Source organism: Meriones unguiculatus, chromosome 9 (genome assembly GCF_030254825.1).
Source record: "Meriones unguiculatus strain TT.TT164.6M chromosome 9, Bangor_MerUng_6.1, whole genome shotgun sequence".
Lineage (NCBI taxonomy): Eukaryota > Metazoa > Chordata > Mammalia > Rodentia > Muridae > Meriones > Meriones unguiculatus.
Window position 1 is genome coordinate 111613304 of NC_083357.1, and position 14828 is coordinate 111628131.

Genomic DNA, 14828 nt, shown 5'->3' on the forward strand with positions numbered 1-14828 from the left:
ATTGAAGGAAATAAATTAGGAGGATTTTTTTAAGTAATTCTAAATCATTCCTGACTGAAAGAAAAGAAAAAGGAAAAGAAAAGAAAGGCTGCACTCTTGTGTGTGATTAAAAATTAATAGAGCATGATTCATTAAGGGCATCAAATATTCAAATTAATGAAGAACATAGCCAAGTAGACATAATTACTATATTTTGGACTAGTACTTGTATGCTGCAGTGGACAGAGGAGTTTAGAATGTGTCCTTTTTTTTGGTGCCACGCTACTTCAGGCACCAGCTTGGGAATTATGGAATCATGCCTCTACATAATGATATATGATTAGTGCTGCAAAAGCAATTGAACTCTTGGTTCTAGACAATCCCTTGCAGTGTCAGCAAGAAGCTGGAACAAACAAACTGTGTCATTTCACAGAGTTACACTGTGAGGAAAACCTTCTGATCTCTGCACAATTAACTTCCTAATAATTCTGAGGTTCTTGAGATTAAATGAGAGAATTGATATAATGGACTGTGTAAATGGGCATCAGAGATATAGCGGAATGTAAAAGGCGCTGAAGGGATGGAGAATTTCTAAAAAGATTAACAAGCGCTCCAAATGTAATAAGAGACAGGTGTCACACTCTTGAAAGGGCGATTGTTCCAGCCACGGCAGCTGGGGATATCAAAGCACGGCTGTCGCCAAGATTCGTTACACAGTGACAGACAGTATTCTTTAGCTGGGAGTGCTACTAAACTAAATTATGTTATGGGGAGCTCAGAGAGCACCCAGAAAGGTGACGTAATCATGATGTTCACACCCATGTTACATGAGAAAATAGTTTAACTCAAAACATTTACCTTCATCTTTACACCCTCAGATTTTCAGCAAACTGGCTTTATTATTTGTGAAAATTTTTCAGTTTTCTCTTGGAAATATGTAAAACATCTCAATCTCGATTTTAAGAGAAGATGGATGTATTAAATTCAATGTGATCACGTACTGAATAGTCTGTTTTCTCCAACATTCAGGAGTACGTGCGCACTTCTCGGTAGGGATGTAACCTATTGAAATTTTACTGCATTGAATAACATTTAATGTCATTTATTACGTTAAGTGTTAGCTATAAAACAGTAAGTCTTATTTTAGGAAGTTTTATAAAATGAACGAAGTACTTCTGCTGAATGGAAACTGTTGCATTTGGTTCAGGTTAGACCCATCCTAACTCTTAGGGAACAGTAAAGGAGAGCATTTACTGTTATATTTGATATTTTCAAAGCTTCAGTCTGCTACCAACAGGAACGTATTTAATGTCCCCTTATACAGCGTGGGATATGCAGTGGAAAGCATGAGGACCTGAATTTAAAACCCCCATAAAGCTCTATACAAGATTGTATGTACATCTGTAATCCCAGCATTCCTATGGTGAGGGGAGGCTGGAGTGTGGGAGTCTCTGGAAGCTCACAGCCGTGCTAAGCTGCTTTATGCTGTCCCGAGCATCCTTTCAAAACAGTAAAGTGGATACCAATCTCTAAGGTTGTCTTGACATCCACACATGCACCATGCCATGACACTGGAACGTGACGATGGGCCACACAGACAGACAGACACACACACACACACACCTTTGTTTTTAATTTTAAGTGTATTTGAACTGATAATTTTCTGAGACCTCAGTCAGCACCTTTATGCAACTTGGATACTGTTATTACATATCAATACATGTTTGTTGACTGATTAAAGAAACTGTTCGTTTTAACAGTACTAAGTTGGCCAGACACAAGATACCAACTATTTTTGTTAGTGGTCAAGAGTTTTGTTTCTGCCTAGATCTATTTACATAAGATATTGCATCTCTTAACTTGAGACTGTAAAGCTCTTTGTTTTGTTTTTTGTTTTTTGTTTTTTTATCTGATTTTGAGACATCTTCTCTCTGTTACTATCTAGCTCAGGCTACTCTGCAGCTTTGGATGGACCTCCTGCCTCTGGTCTCCCAAGTGCTGGAATTACAGGCATGCAGCACCACTGAACTCTGAGTTCTGGGGAGTGTTTTACTCTCCAGGGTTGGTTCTTTGTTTTTGCTTGTGTGTTTTTCCTTTCTGCTGGAATGTGGTTGCTAAGCAATTAAGCTTCATCCAGTCTTTAATTACCATTGGCCCATTGAGTTTGGATCCCAGGGGTTGAGCAGGCTTTCTGTGGCTGGTTGCCTAATCAGATGCATCACATAGTCGGAGGACAGTGTGAAGTGATGAATGTTGATAACACTGAGCTTCTCTTTGTAACATGGAGTGAGAGGCAAGGCATTTTGTCCATGGTTACAAGGTCGGCTGAACTTTTCAGAAATATGCTATGGTGTTCTTTTGAAAACATAACATGCCATGAAGATGCTAAAACTTAACAGCCCTCTACATATATGAGAGCAAATGGAAGATGTTTTATAAGAATCTGTTGCCGTTATGGATGGCTGTCATCAGAGAGTGGTCATCAGAGCCATATCACAACACACTACAACCCTCTTACTGATCTGTGATCCTTGTCACTGAAATGGTAAAGTTTCTCTGTATCTTTTTGTTTCCACCTATGTAACTGGCAATGGAGCTGACAGTCTTGAGCAGCTTTGTAGATAAACAAAAACATGTGTGGTGATCTAATGGAGATTGTGTCACAATTGGGAGAAATTCAGGGAGGAAGCTTAAAACTAAATTTTCAAAACTGGAAAATTCAGGTTTGGCATGCATAGTATGGCAGCAGCAAGGTGTATGGTGAGGCTTTGCCCACTTTCCTCTGAGGCATTAGATTATTTAACTCACCCTTTTCTCTTTGTTCTCTACCCTACACTGCATATACTCAAAAACTGTCCTACTGATAAAGAATTATTTCTTGTGTGTATCTGCGAGTGAGTGTGTGTGTGTGTGTGTGTGTGTTTGCTCATAGTTCTGTTCCCTTTAGTGTTCAACAAAGTACCATCCATTTAAGGAGCTGAGTTTTAAGCAATCCTGTGAAAACATTCACACAAACAATGCTGAGAAACAGAAGTCCATGATAATGCATGGAAACTAAAAACGATGGGGAGAAGAGTCCATAATAAATCAGAAACCGCGGAAACCCAAGCAGGTGAGCAGATTAGCGGCCTTCTGTGTGGCTGGAGCAAGTGCACACAATCAAGACGCAGTGGTTGTTTGTCTCTTCAGTGTACAAACACTAACCAAGAGCCAGGAGGAGCATGAAGAGCCCTGCGAGGACTATCGGGTAAGTAAGACATCCTCCTGACCCCTGCAGATTTTTTCTAGTGTAAAACACAGAAGGAAACAGACTTCATTCTTGGTAGATGGTTAAAAGAGATGTGGTGGTCAAGCTTCTATAAATATATGGCATTTACTCTTCTATCTAGATGACAAGGACAACCACTCAAAATGTAACAGGAAGTGCGTTCTAAGCACAGTGAGCATGTGCCAAGACCCTGAGGTGAAAGAGCTCTTAAAGTATCCAAGTACCAGTAAATAGAAGGTGGTAAGTGGGAAGGCGTTAGTGGGAAGGGCTGTGGCAGAAGGTGAAGTTGGAGGCAGAGGAAGTGGCAAGCTAATGGAGCGTAAGGATTTTCTTCCAAGTTCGATGAGAGAATTTCAGTACTCTCCAGAGATCGTGATCTATTTTAACCAAAAAGGAAAGAAGAATAGACTTCCATGCTTCCATGAGAAGATGAGTAGACTTGGAGGAAAGCCTGGAAATGGGAGGGGAGTGAGCAGCACAGCGACATGATGGAGATGAGTACCTTCTGAGTGGGTAACAACTGTGAACACAGGGAAAGACACGTGCCTGGGCTGAGCAATATTTGCTGAAGAATTGCGCAGTGCAAATGAGGGAGCGATAACGAAGCGGGCCTGAATCTCCAGGGCCTTACGTGAGAAATTGGATGACATGGATAAATTTGAGTAAAAATGCATATAGATAAATACTGCAACTTCATATATGCTCAGGTGGAAATGGTTCTTAGTTGAGATTCTTAGTTGCAGTTGACTAAAATTACAAATGACATGTTGTGTGCTGCGGAATAATTCTATGTTGTACTATTTCCACCTCTCTCTTTGCAAGATTTTCCTTCATTGTCCCAAATCAGATCTCAGCAATATATATAAACTTACTCTGACATAATTAAAAATAACTCTTTGAATGTTGCTTTTTCTGAGGAATAGTCTATTCAATAAAAATTAGGAAAACTGTGGTATTGACAACATTAGGTTGGATTTAGATCTTTCAGTGTTAGACTTTTAGGTACGTTTATCAGGAAAATATTAGCCAGAGGAAGAAGGGGTCAAGGCATTTTCATATCATTAACATTTTCTTTATACAAAGCATGTTTTGAAAGCAGAGAACACAAGTATAGCTCAAGTACCCAGCCCAGGCATTGCATACGACAATGTGCCTAAGCTAACTGATTTCTATATGCAATCATTTCTATATGCAATTTCTATAAGCAATCAGTTGAACTGATTGCTTTTTCTTTAAAAAAAAGTATGCCCATCATAACAAAAATATTATTGTTTATCATTTTTCTGCATTTATACATGTGTTTTTCACCCACAAAGAATCTGAGATTACTTTAAAATTGGCTTTCAGCTTCCTCTGAAAAGGAAAAGGCAGCAGACACTGGTCTGCTGAGGGCTAACACCACAGAAGAAACTGTGGACTTGACACACAAACCAAGTCAGCACAGACAGGACAACTCTTGGCTGATGTAAATTTGGCTAATCCATTCAAGACTTAAGATGGGTTCTCTCACCTAAATCTTTCCCTATCCTGTGGATCGGAAGTTCTGCATTGAATGGACTCATAGTAAAATCTTCTGAAACGGCTCTCAGTGGGAAAGCATTAGCTAGCACAAGCAAACAAAAAGGTATAAAAATCCATGAAACATGTGGTTAAGTAAACTAACCAAGGTGTATTTCTCCACTTCAAATGATAATATGGGTGAGAAGATGTTTTTTGAAGAGTAAAGCATATCATATGGACAAAGTTAACACTTTGTTATGAATAAGGCTTTTTCTTATTGTGAGTTAGTAAATTTTACTCAACTTCCATGAAGCAGAAAAATTTAGAATTTTCCTATAGGATTTTTAAATGAAACAATTTTATAAACAACAAATGTTCAAAATCTATGAAAAGAATGGCTTGGGGTCTGAAGAGATCAATCAATAGTTATAAAAATACACAGTGCTTCTCATGAGGACTGGAGTTTGGTTCCTGATGTCCATTTTCACAACTACTTATCACTGCATAGGAAACCAACACCACTGGTCTCTGTAAAATATGCACCCACACATCAAACACACACACACACACACACACACACACACACATACATTTTTAAAAAATAGAAAAATATCTACAGCATATATGTGTGGTTTAGTTTGATACGTCCATGATGTATGTAGTTACATACATCACTGGCCTCCCTTCAGCACTAAAGTGCACTAGCCATGTTCTTCAGGAAATGTGTAGTGCTAAATATGGAGTTACCTCAGTATTCCAGAAAAATGGGAAGTAGGGGTCTGGAGTGTGAGGCTATGACTGTTCATCATAGTCGAATACTGTTGGGTGCAGTGTCTGCTCACCTCTAGCTTGCCACAGTCACGGCCAGTGCATAGTGATATCAGTCTAACACATTATATACAACCAGTGGATGGCTTGAAATAATTCAGGAGGTGAGACTGCTACCTCTACTTTTCAAAAGGAAGAACAACAAAAATTATCTCTTGTACTGATCCATGCCAGGAGCAAATCTGATTGGTGCACAAATCCTTCACAAAGGAGCGTTAATAGAAGCCATAATTCTGACACCTTGAATTGTGGGCAACAAGTCAGAGAGCGTAACAAACTGAGCTCCATTACTAATTTCACACTTGAGTAAAAACACACAGGGAAGCATTCAGTGTGTGGGTGCAAAGCAAAGTAGAGCAGTGGCTTCAGCCATAACCTGAAAGCTAGTGTGGAGGAGGAAAGGCTGAAAGCTACAGGACTGCTGTTACCAGAACATCGTGTGTTTACTGCATCCTTTAGATTAAAGCATACTTTTATGTTTGCAGTAGAACCGTGCAAGAAGCTAAAACTATGACATCTGAGTAGAGTATATAAGTAATTTTTCAAATACTTCCATAAGAGCCTAACCCTCTTGTATGAATTCCAAACTGGGATTATATCTAAATACAAATAACCGCAACATAAATGAGCAAAGGATCCTTAAAACTATGAGAGTATTTTGAGCTTTTAACAGGAAGCATCCAAGAGCTAAGAGCTAAAGAATTCGAGAGTCCAGTCCTGTAATACATGAAGAGGTGTTAGTAGATACCTGACTTCACATACAAAAGTCATAAAGAAAACTGAAAGTGTCCCACGGATGTCACAAAACACTTCAGCTAGTTTTCTGCCAAATACTTCTGCTAATTATATAATCATAACCAAGTACCTCCTAATTTTTTCAGTGATAAAATTTTCTAAGGATTTATTTTCCTTTTATGCGTGTGTGTGTGTGTGTGTGTGTGTGTGCGCGCGCGCATGTATGTGCGCAGATGGGTGTGCATATATGTGCGCAGATGGGTGTGAGTGGCTGAGGAAGAAAGAAGAGGGTCTCATATCCCAGACAGCTGTGAGCTGCTCTCGTGGGTTCCGGGAGCCAATCTTGGATAATCCACAAGAGTAGTACTCCTCCTTAACCTCTGAGCCATTTCTCCAGCCAATAGAATTTTTATCTAATAAATGATATTGCAATGCAGGGAAATTTTACATTGGATTTTAGTAAAACAAAGAAGTATCACAGGGAAGAATCAAAGGGCAACTTCCATTATGTTAACTAATGCGTCTAGGTGTTTACATTCCGTTATTTATAATGTCCAAAAGGAAAAATAGATTCCACACAGTAATAGATAACTTTGTAATCAAAGTTTAATATGTACCACAAAGTAACTGGTTTCATATCACAACTTAAAATGAAAAATACAAGTGAAACACTAAAATGGAGTTAGTGTAACATTTAATGAAATTTAGAAATAAGTTCATTTAATTGAATTTCTGTGTATTATTTGGATATTTGAAAGTTAGTCATAGAATTGCATCACTTAGGAGGAAGTGTATCTAAATATATTAAATTTATAAATTTTGTTTAAGATATTTTGTTAGTCATTAAGTTTTACATACCATTCATTAAAAATTCTCTAAAGTGTCTTTGTTCATCTGAGTTTATAAAGATATATTAATAACTCTAACAAGTAAATTTCAAAATTTATAACTTTTTAATTTTATAAATTGCTTTTATTCCTAAGCAGAATGTTCTAGGTAGTTAATTTATGTGTATATGTTTACACGTATATGCTCGACAGTATCTATACTAGTATGTGTGGACTTATTCTGAGGGTTACTGTAGTCCTTGAATTAAAACAGCCTCATATCATCTTCATAAGATTAGGTTTAATCTTATGATTAGGTTTATTTCTCTTTTTCTGTTCATATTGTTTTTTAATCATTTTTACTTTTATTAATTACAGTTTATTCACTTTGTATCCCCCCGTACCTCCCTCCCTCTCCCCCCCAATCTCACCCTCCCTCTTCCCCACCCGTGTCCCTCTCCCAGTCCACTCATAAGGAAGGTCTTCCTCCCCTTCTCTCTGATCCCAGTCTATCAGGTCTCATCAGGAATGGCTGCATTGTCTTCTTCTGTGGCCTGGTAAGGCTGCTCCCCCCTCAGGGGGAGGTGACCAAAGAGCAGGCCAATCAGTTCATGTCAGAGACAGCCCCTATCCCCATTACTATGGAGGCCACTTGGATACTGAACTGCCATAGGCTACCTCTGTGCAGGGGTTCCAGGCCATCTCCATGAGTGGTCCTTGGCTGGAGTATCAGGTTCAGAAAAGACTCCTGTTGCTGTACTTGTGGAGCTCCTGTCCTCTCCAGGTCTTACTATCTCCTACTTCTTTCCTAAGATTTCCACACTCTGCCCAAAGTTTGGCTATAAGTCTCATCATCTGCTTTGATACACTGCAGGGTAGAGCCTTTCAGAGGCTTTCTGTGGTAGGCTCCTGTCCTGTTTCCTGTTGTCTCCCTCCTCCAATGTCCATCCTCTTTGCCTTTCTGAATGGGGATTGAGCATCTTAGCCAGAGTCCTCCTTCCTGATTAGTTTCCTTGGTTGTACAGATTGTAGTATGTTTATCCTATATTATATAGGTTTAAGGTATTTCTGCACTTCAGGTGTGTTAGGATATCCAGGGCTTGTTGTAGAAGGAAAGCTGGGTTCTGGTGGTGCTGTGTTGCCTTGGGTTTTGTTAAGTGTGTTCTTACACTGTCCTTTAGCCATCTGGTTGTCCCTAGTGTTGGCAAGTCTGCAGGTCCCTGGTGGTCCCTGATGGCTGCCACCTCTAGAATAGCAGGCAGATCTGGGACCCAGGAAATCATTCACAGAGGTCACAGGGCAGACCTCAGCACTGCTGGTAGTCCCCAGTGACCCCAGTGACTGTTACCTTTGCAAGTAGAGTTGGGACCGAGAAACTGGTGTGTGGAGGGCATGGGATAGTGCTCACCACTGAACTTCTGGAGGTGTCACCATCTCTGATTTCACGTTTTACTACACAGCAATAGAAATAAAAACCATATGGGACCAGCATAAAAACGGGTTCATCAATGAAATCAAATCAAAGACCCAGAAATACAACCATGCACCCATGGACACTTGATTCTTGACAAAGAAGCCAAAACCATACAATGCCAAAAATAAAAAATAAAAAAGCATCTTCAATAAATGGTGCCAGTATAACTGCATGTCTGCAAGTAGAAGACTGCAAATAGATTCATATTGTCACCCTGCAGAAAACTCAAGTTCAAGTATGTCAAAGACCTCAGCATAAAACCAGATACACTAAATTTAATAGAAGAGAAAATGGGGAAGAGCCTTGAACTTGGCATAGGATTGGGAAAAGATCTTCACCAATCCTATATCTTACAGAAGGTTAATATCCAAAATATATAGAGGGCTGAAGAAATTAAATACCAACAAACCAAATAATACAATTAAAAATGGGGTACAGAGATTCCACCGCAGAGGAAACTCGACTGGTCAAGAAGCACTTAAAGAAATACCCAATGTCCTTAGTCATCAAAGAAATTCAAATCAAAATGACTAAGATGCCGTCTTATACCTGTCAGATTGCTAAGGTCAAAAACTCAAGTGACAACACATGCTGGAGAGGATGTGAAGAAAGAGGAACGCTCCTCCATTGCTGGTGGGAATGCAAACTTGTACAACCACTTTGGAACTCAATCTGGTGTTTTTTCAGAAACTTGGGAACAGCACTACCTCAAGACCCAGCTATATCTCTCCTGGGCCTATATCCAAGAGATGTTCCACCATACATCAAGGATACTTACTCAACTCTTCATGGCAGCTTTATTCATAACAGCCAGAAACTGGAAACAACCTAGAAGCTCCTTAACTGAAGAATGGATAAAGAAAATGTGGTACATTTACACAACGGAATACTACTCAGCTATTAAAAACAAAGCACATAGATGGAACTGGAGAAGGCCATGCAGCTGTGTCATGGTATGTACTCAGAAGGGGTTATTAGCCATATAGTACGGAATAATCATACTACCAGCCACAGATACAAAGAAACCAAGAAACAAGGAGGGCTCAAGAGAGAGAATCCCACTCAGAAGGGGAAATAGAATAGACTTTGGAAATGGATGAAGTGTGGAAATTGGTGGGAAATTGGGAAAGGGTGGGGGGAAGAGAGGAAGGGTGGGGATCAGATGTGGGGAGAGCGGGGATGGGGTGAGAGATGAGAGGGCTGGGAGAGGAAATTGAACCCAAGGGGGGCATCTCTAGGACAAGCTGGAGACCTGCAACAGGATAGGTCTCTGGGGGGACATGGGGGTGACTCTAGCTGAGACTCCTAGTAGCGGGGGATATGGAGACTGAAGTGGCCATTTCATAGGCAGGCAAGATTTCCAGTGGATGGAGGGGGACACCGACCCACTCACAAAACCTTCAACCTAAAATTTATCCTACCTACAAGAAATGCAGAGATAAAGATGGAGCAGAGTTTGAGGGAATAGCCAACCAATGACTGGCCCAATCTGATACCTACCCCATAGGAGAGAGCCAACCCCTGACCTTATTAATGATTCTCTGCTATGCTTACAGACAGGAACCTAGCACAGCTAACATCTGAGAGCCTTTACCCAGCAACATACCAAAACAGATGCTGAGACCCACAGGCAAACATTAAGCAGAGCTCAGAGAGTCTTATGGAAGAGTCAGGGGAAAGATAGAAGGACCTACAGGGGCCAAGAACTCCACAAGAAGACCAACAGAGCCAACTAACCTAGGCCAATGGAGGCTTATAGAGAGTGAAGCTCCAACCAAAGATCATGCATGGTCTGGACCGAGGTCCAATACACGTATGTAACTGATGGGAAACTTGGTCTTCATGTAGGTTCCCTAGCAAGTAGACCAAGGGATATCTCTAAAATGAACTCAGTTGCTTCCTCATAGATCACTTACCCCTACCTGGGCTGCCTTGTCTGGCCTCAGTGGAAGAGGACACACTTAGTCCTAATGCATGGGTCTACATCACTGTACATATGATTAGCACCATCTGGATGTGCCAGAGTGGGTTGGTAAGTGGGAGAAGGGTCTCCCCTTTTCTGAGAAGAAGAGAAGGGGGAAAGGGGAAAAAGGGTGGGGATGGGAGGGAGAGAAGGGAGGAGTGTATTCAGGATGTAAAGTGAATAAATAAAAACACATTTTTAAAAAAAGGAAGAAAGAAAATGGCTCCCATAGAAACATATGTCTAAATGTTTGGTCCTCAGTTGATGAACTGTTTGAGAGGAAGGCTTAGGCGGTGTGACCTTGTTGGAGAAGTTATGTCACTAGAGAAGGGCTGTGAAGTTTTAAAAGTCCACACCAGCCAGCCACCCTCACCCACCCCCTCTCTGCCTACTGGATGCAGATCAGGATGTAAAGCTCTCAGCTACACTTCTAGCATTGTGCCTCTCTGCTTTCCACCATGATGAAAATGGACTAACCCTCTAGAATTGTAAGCAAGCTACCAATTAAATGCTTTCTTTTATAAGAGTTGCCTTAGTCACAGTGTCTCCTCTCTGCACTAGAACAGTAACTAACACACATTAAACACTTAATTCCAAACTACCTGTTTCCCTTTCTTTGGTGTACACAGAAAATATCTATGAAATCATAATCTAGACAATGTATTTTAGGACAAGAAGAATTTGGAATTTTTTTCCATTAGAAGAACCTAATACAACAGGGTCACATAACAAAAGGGTATATGCTTGCAATTAGTAATTTGATCATTGGACAAATTATGTCATTATTTTAACAAGAGAATTTACCTGATTTCATTTATAATTTTGGTTTGAATTTGGGTAAATCTGAAATAAGGAAACACTCTTAAGTGACTTGTCAGTCTTGCCTTACAGTATTCTTAGTTAGAAGTCAGAATTTGTTAAATTTAAATTAAGAAAATATAACAATACAAAGAGTTGAATTCCTTGAATCCCCAATACCTACTGTATTTGGGCAAAAATTGAAAGGCTCCAAAAAAAATGAACAAAAGTAACTGACTTATTGATCACCATGTAGAGAAGGAGAGGATGTGAGTGTTCATCCCCAGTGGACCATCTATATGACAGGAGGAAGAAGAAGCAAGATTTTCAGAGCCAGAGGCAATGCACGACTGATGCAAAGCCATGTTTGCTGGGCCACTGGGAAGTTGCATGCACAGACTCACAACATTCGTGACAACATGCGTGGGACATGTACAGGATCAAGCCAGTCAAAACCCCAGTATGGGCTGAAGACAAGCCAATAAAAGTGCGCCTCTGCCTGAAGAGCTACTGGCGGTTGATGACTGCTGGAGAAGGAAGAACCGGTTTTCTTCAGACATGTTGTCCCTTATAGGCTGTAGATGGTTTTACACCAGTGGATGGGTCTACACCCATGTACAGACAGGTAGCACCAAATGGATTCGGTGGGGGTATTTTTTTTAAACAATGGCAGCCCATCCTATCACTCATGAAACAGAGCATGCAAATCTCGCTGAATCAGAAGCCAGCCTTGACTACATAGATACTTCATGGTGAGCCAGAGCTACATAGTAAGACCTGTCTTCAAACAATGATGTTTTTAAAAGGTACCAATGAAGGCGGTGGGGGGAGGGAGTGGTTCAAGAAATAGGGGAGGCATTGAAGGGAGGGAAGAGAGGGTAGATTCAAGGAAAGTACAGGATGTGCATGTATGAAGCTCTCAAAATACTTACATAAATAAATAGTAGTTACATTGTGTTTTAACATAATTTTGCACATTTAGTTGCAAGCTGGACTCATTGCGTTTTTTAAGCCCATGAAAGCCCATCCCAGCACTCACAAGACAAAGGCAAACAGATCTCAGTGAGCCTTTCCTTATAATAAGTATATTTTGTTTATAAATCAAAATGTTGCAATTCTCCACAAATTCCTTATCTAAAATACCCAAGTATATTTTCTCAGGAACGCTAAAGGGAGATACAAGGCAATCAGAATGCCACCAGCACATCTGAGTCTTCTTACTCAGACACCCCTCTGAAGTGACTAATCCTTGTCCATAGCTTTCAACATGGTTTTCACAGAAATGAAAACATACCTTCTACTGTATATATAAGTTAATATGTATATATAGCATGGCATATGATGAAAGAGTATATTACAGAATCATATGGAAATGTGGCCTTCCTATGTCTGTCCCATATCAACACTATGAACCCATAACTGCAATTTAATTTTTCCAAATTGGTTTCCCACTATGCAAGGAATTGATGTGCACTGAAAATCTACACATATCTTGGAAATACAATTTTCTTGATCCAGGAAGGAAATAAAAAATTAAGAGAAAGGAGATTTCATGAGTTTAAACTGCATTGATTTGCTTTAAGAAAAAAAAGTCATATATACGAAAATGATTGTCTATAGCCATATCATACAGGCTTGTAAAAGTATATGCTTAAACATCCTAAAATTGGGAAGGTAAGTTTTAAAACACAGTTATTATCAAAAACATAAACCTAGAGTTAAATAAATGACTATAGAAACAAAGGTGGTAAATGCGCAAAACTTCTAATTTCCCAATTATTCTAATGCACTTAATAGTATCTACACTCTCAAACTTACTGTATTTTTATGTGAAAACTATTCTGTAATAGCATCCTGGTCTCTTCTCAACTGCATATTGAGGACCCTGGTATAGACTATGATGAAGTGTTTATACCATGAACCCATAAAATCAGCAACCTACCCTGCAGCTTACCTGGAGGGGTGGTAGGTACCCTGTTCAGCATCCCCAGGAAATCGTTGTCTGCAGACTATTACAACACTAAAATACATACTATAAATATAGTTTATCATGTTCTAAAGTAAAAACAATTTTAGCTGAGTGAACTTTTGAAATGTTCCCAAAGGTCAGTTTTAAATGTTTCTCCAATGTGCTCAAAAGGGAATTTTTTTTTTTGGCAGTCTGAATGAGAAATCAATAAAACCTTTCACCTTTTAGAATAGACTAGAACCTGGTATCTGGTTTGTTCAAATATATGTGTAAGTTACAAGAAGTAGAATGATAAATTTTATCTGAGAACAAACCAGATTTTACAAAAGCAAAAGTCCAGCCTTGAATTCATGTACTAGTTACTATTTTGTTGTTGATGGTGGTGGGGCTTGTAGTTGTGGTTTTGAAAAAAAAAGAATTTATTGACCTACTAAACACTTATATTAAACTCCATATACTTAGTAAACTGATGCATCATAGATGAAAGGTTTTGTTGACAAAATCTAAGATTTTATGCTAGAAAGAACAGAGTTAAGCCTAGGAGAAAATAAGAAAACAAATGATCTAGAATACAGTAGGGTAATGTTTGTTAAAGGTCTAAGAGACAGGAGAGAGATTTGAGGAAAAGCTGACCCTATGGGTGGGTGTTGGGAGAGATGTTTATGAAACAGTTTTAAATGAATAATAATAAGGACCTATTATTATTAATTATGTGCCAACAGCTTTATATATGTAAATTCAATTTAACTCTTATAACAATCCAACTAAATGCAGAAATACATTCTAAGCCTCTCATGCTTTCTCCTTGAGACAACTCTAGGCCATGTTAAGCAAATAACTGAAGACAACTTACTTCCTACAAAGCGGTAAAGTTAGAAGCTATGCCAAGGCAGTTTGACTTTGAGCATATTAATAACCAAACCTCACATGTGTAGTTTACATAAGCAGAAACACTTTATGATCATCTCAGAAACGTTTACTGAAAACATCCACAAAGGCTTTTCACTTTTATGATTTGTCATGTTAGCAACTGAGAGGTGGCCTTGAAAGAATATAGTTTCATTAAGACTGTACAAATAAAATTAAGAGTCAACATGTACTAGACTCTAATCCTTCAAACAAAACTAAATATAATGTCGGATGTGGTGGCACTTGCCTTTAATCCCAGGTCTCTGGAGACAGAGACAGGAAAATCTCTGATTTTGAGACCAGCCCTGACTACAGAGCAAGTTCTAGAACAGCCAGAGCTACAGAGAGAAACCCCTTCTAGGAAAAAAAAAAAAACGTTAAATACAAAGTAGCCAAATGTGGAGGCCCATACTTTAAACCCCAACTCAGGAAGACTGCAGGAAAATGACCTAACTTAGAAGCTATCTTGGGCTACATACTGAAACACTTAACATTTTCTCAAAATTTTCCTAGTTGGAAAGAATTCCAAGTCAGAGGATCAGGACACCTGCTGCTAGATTTCTGGTGCTAGACAGCGA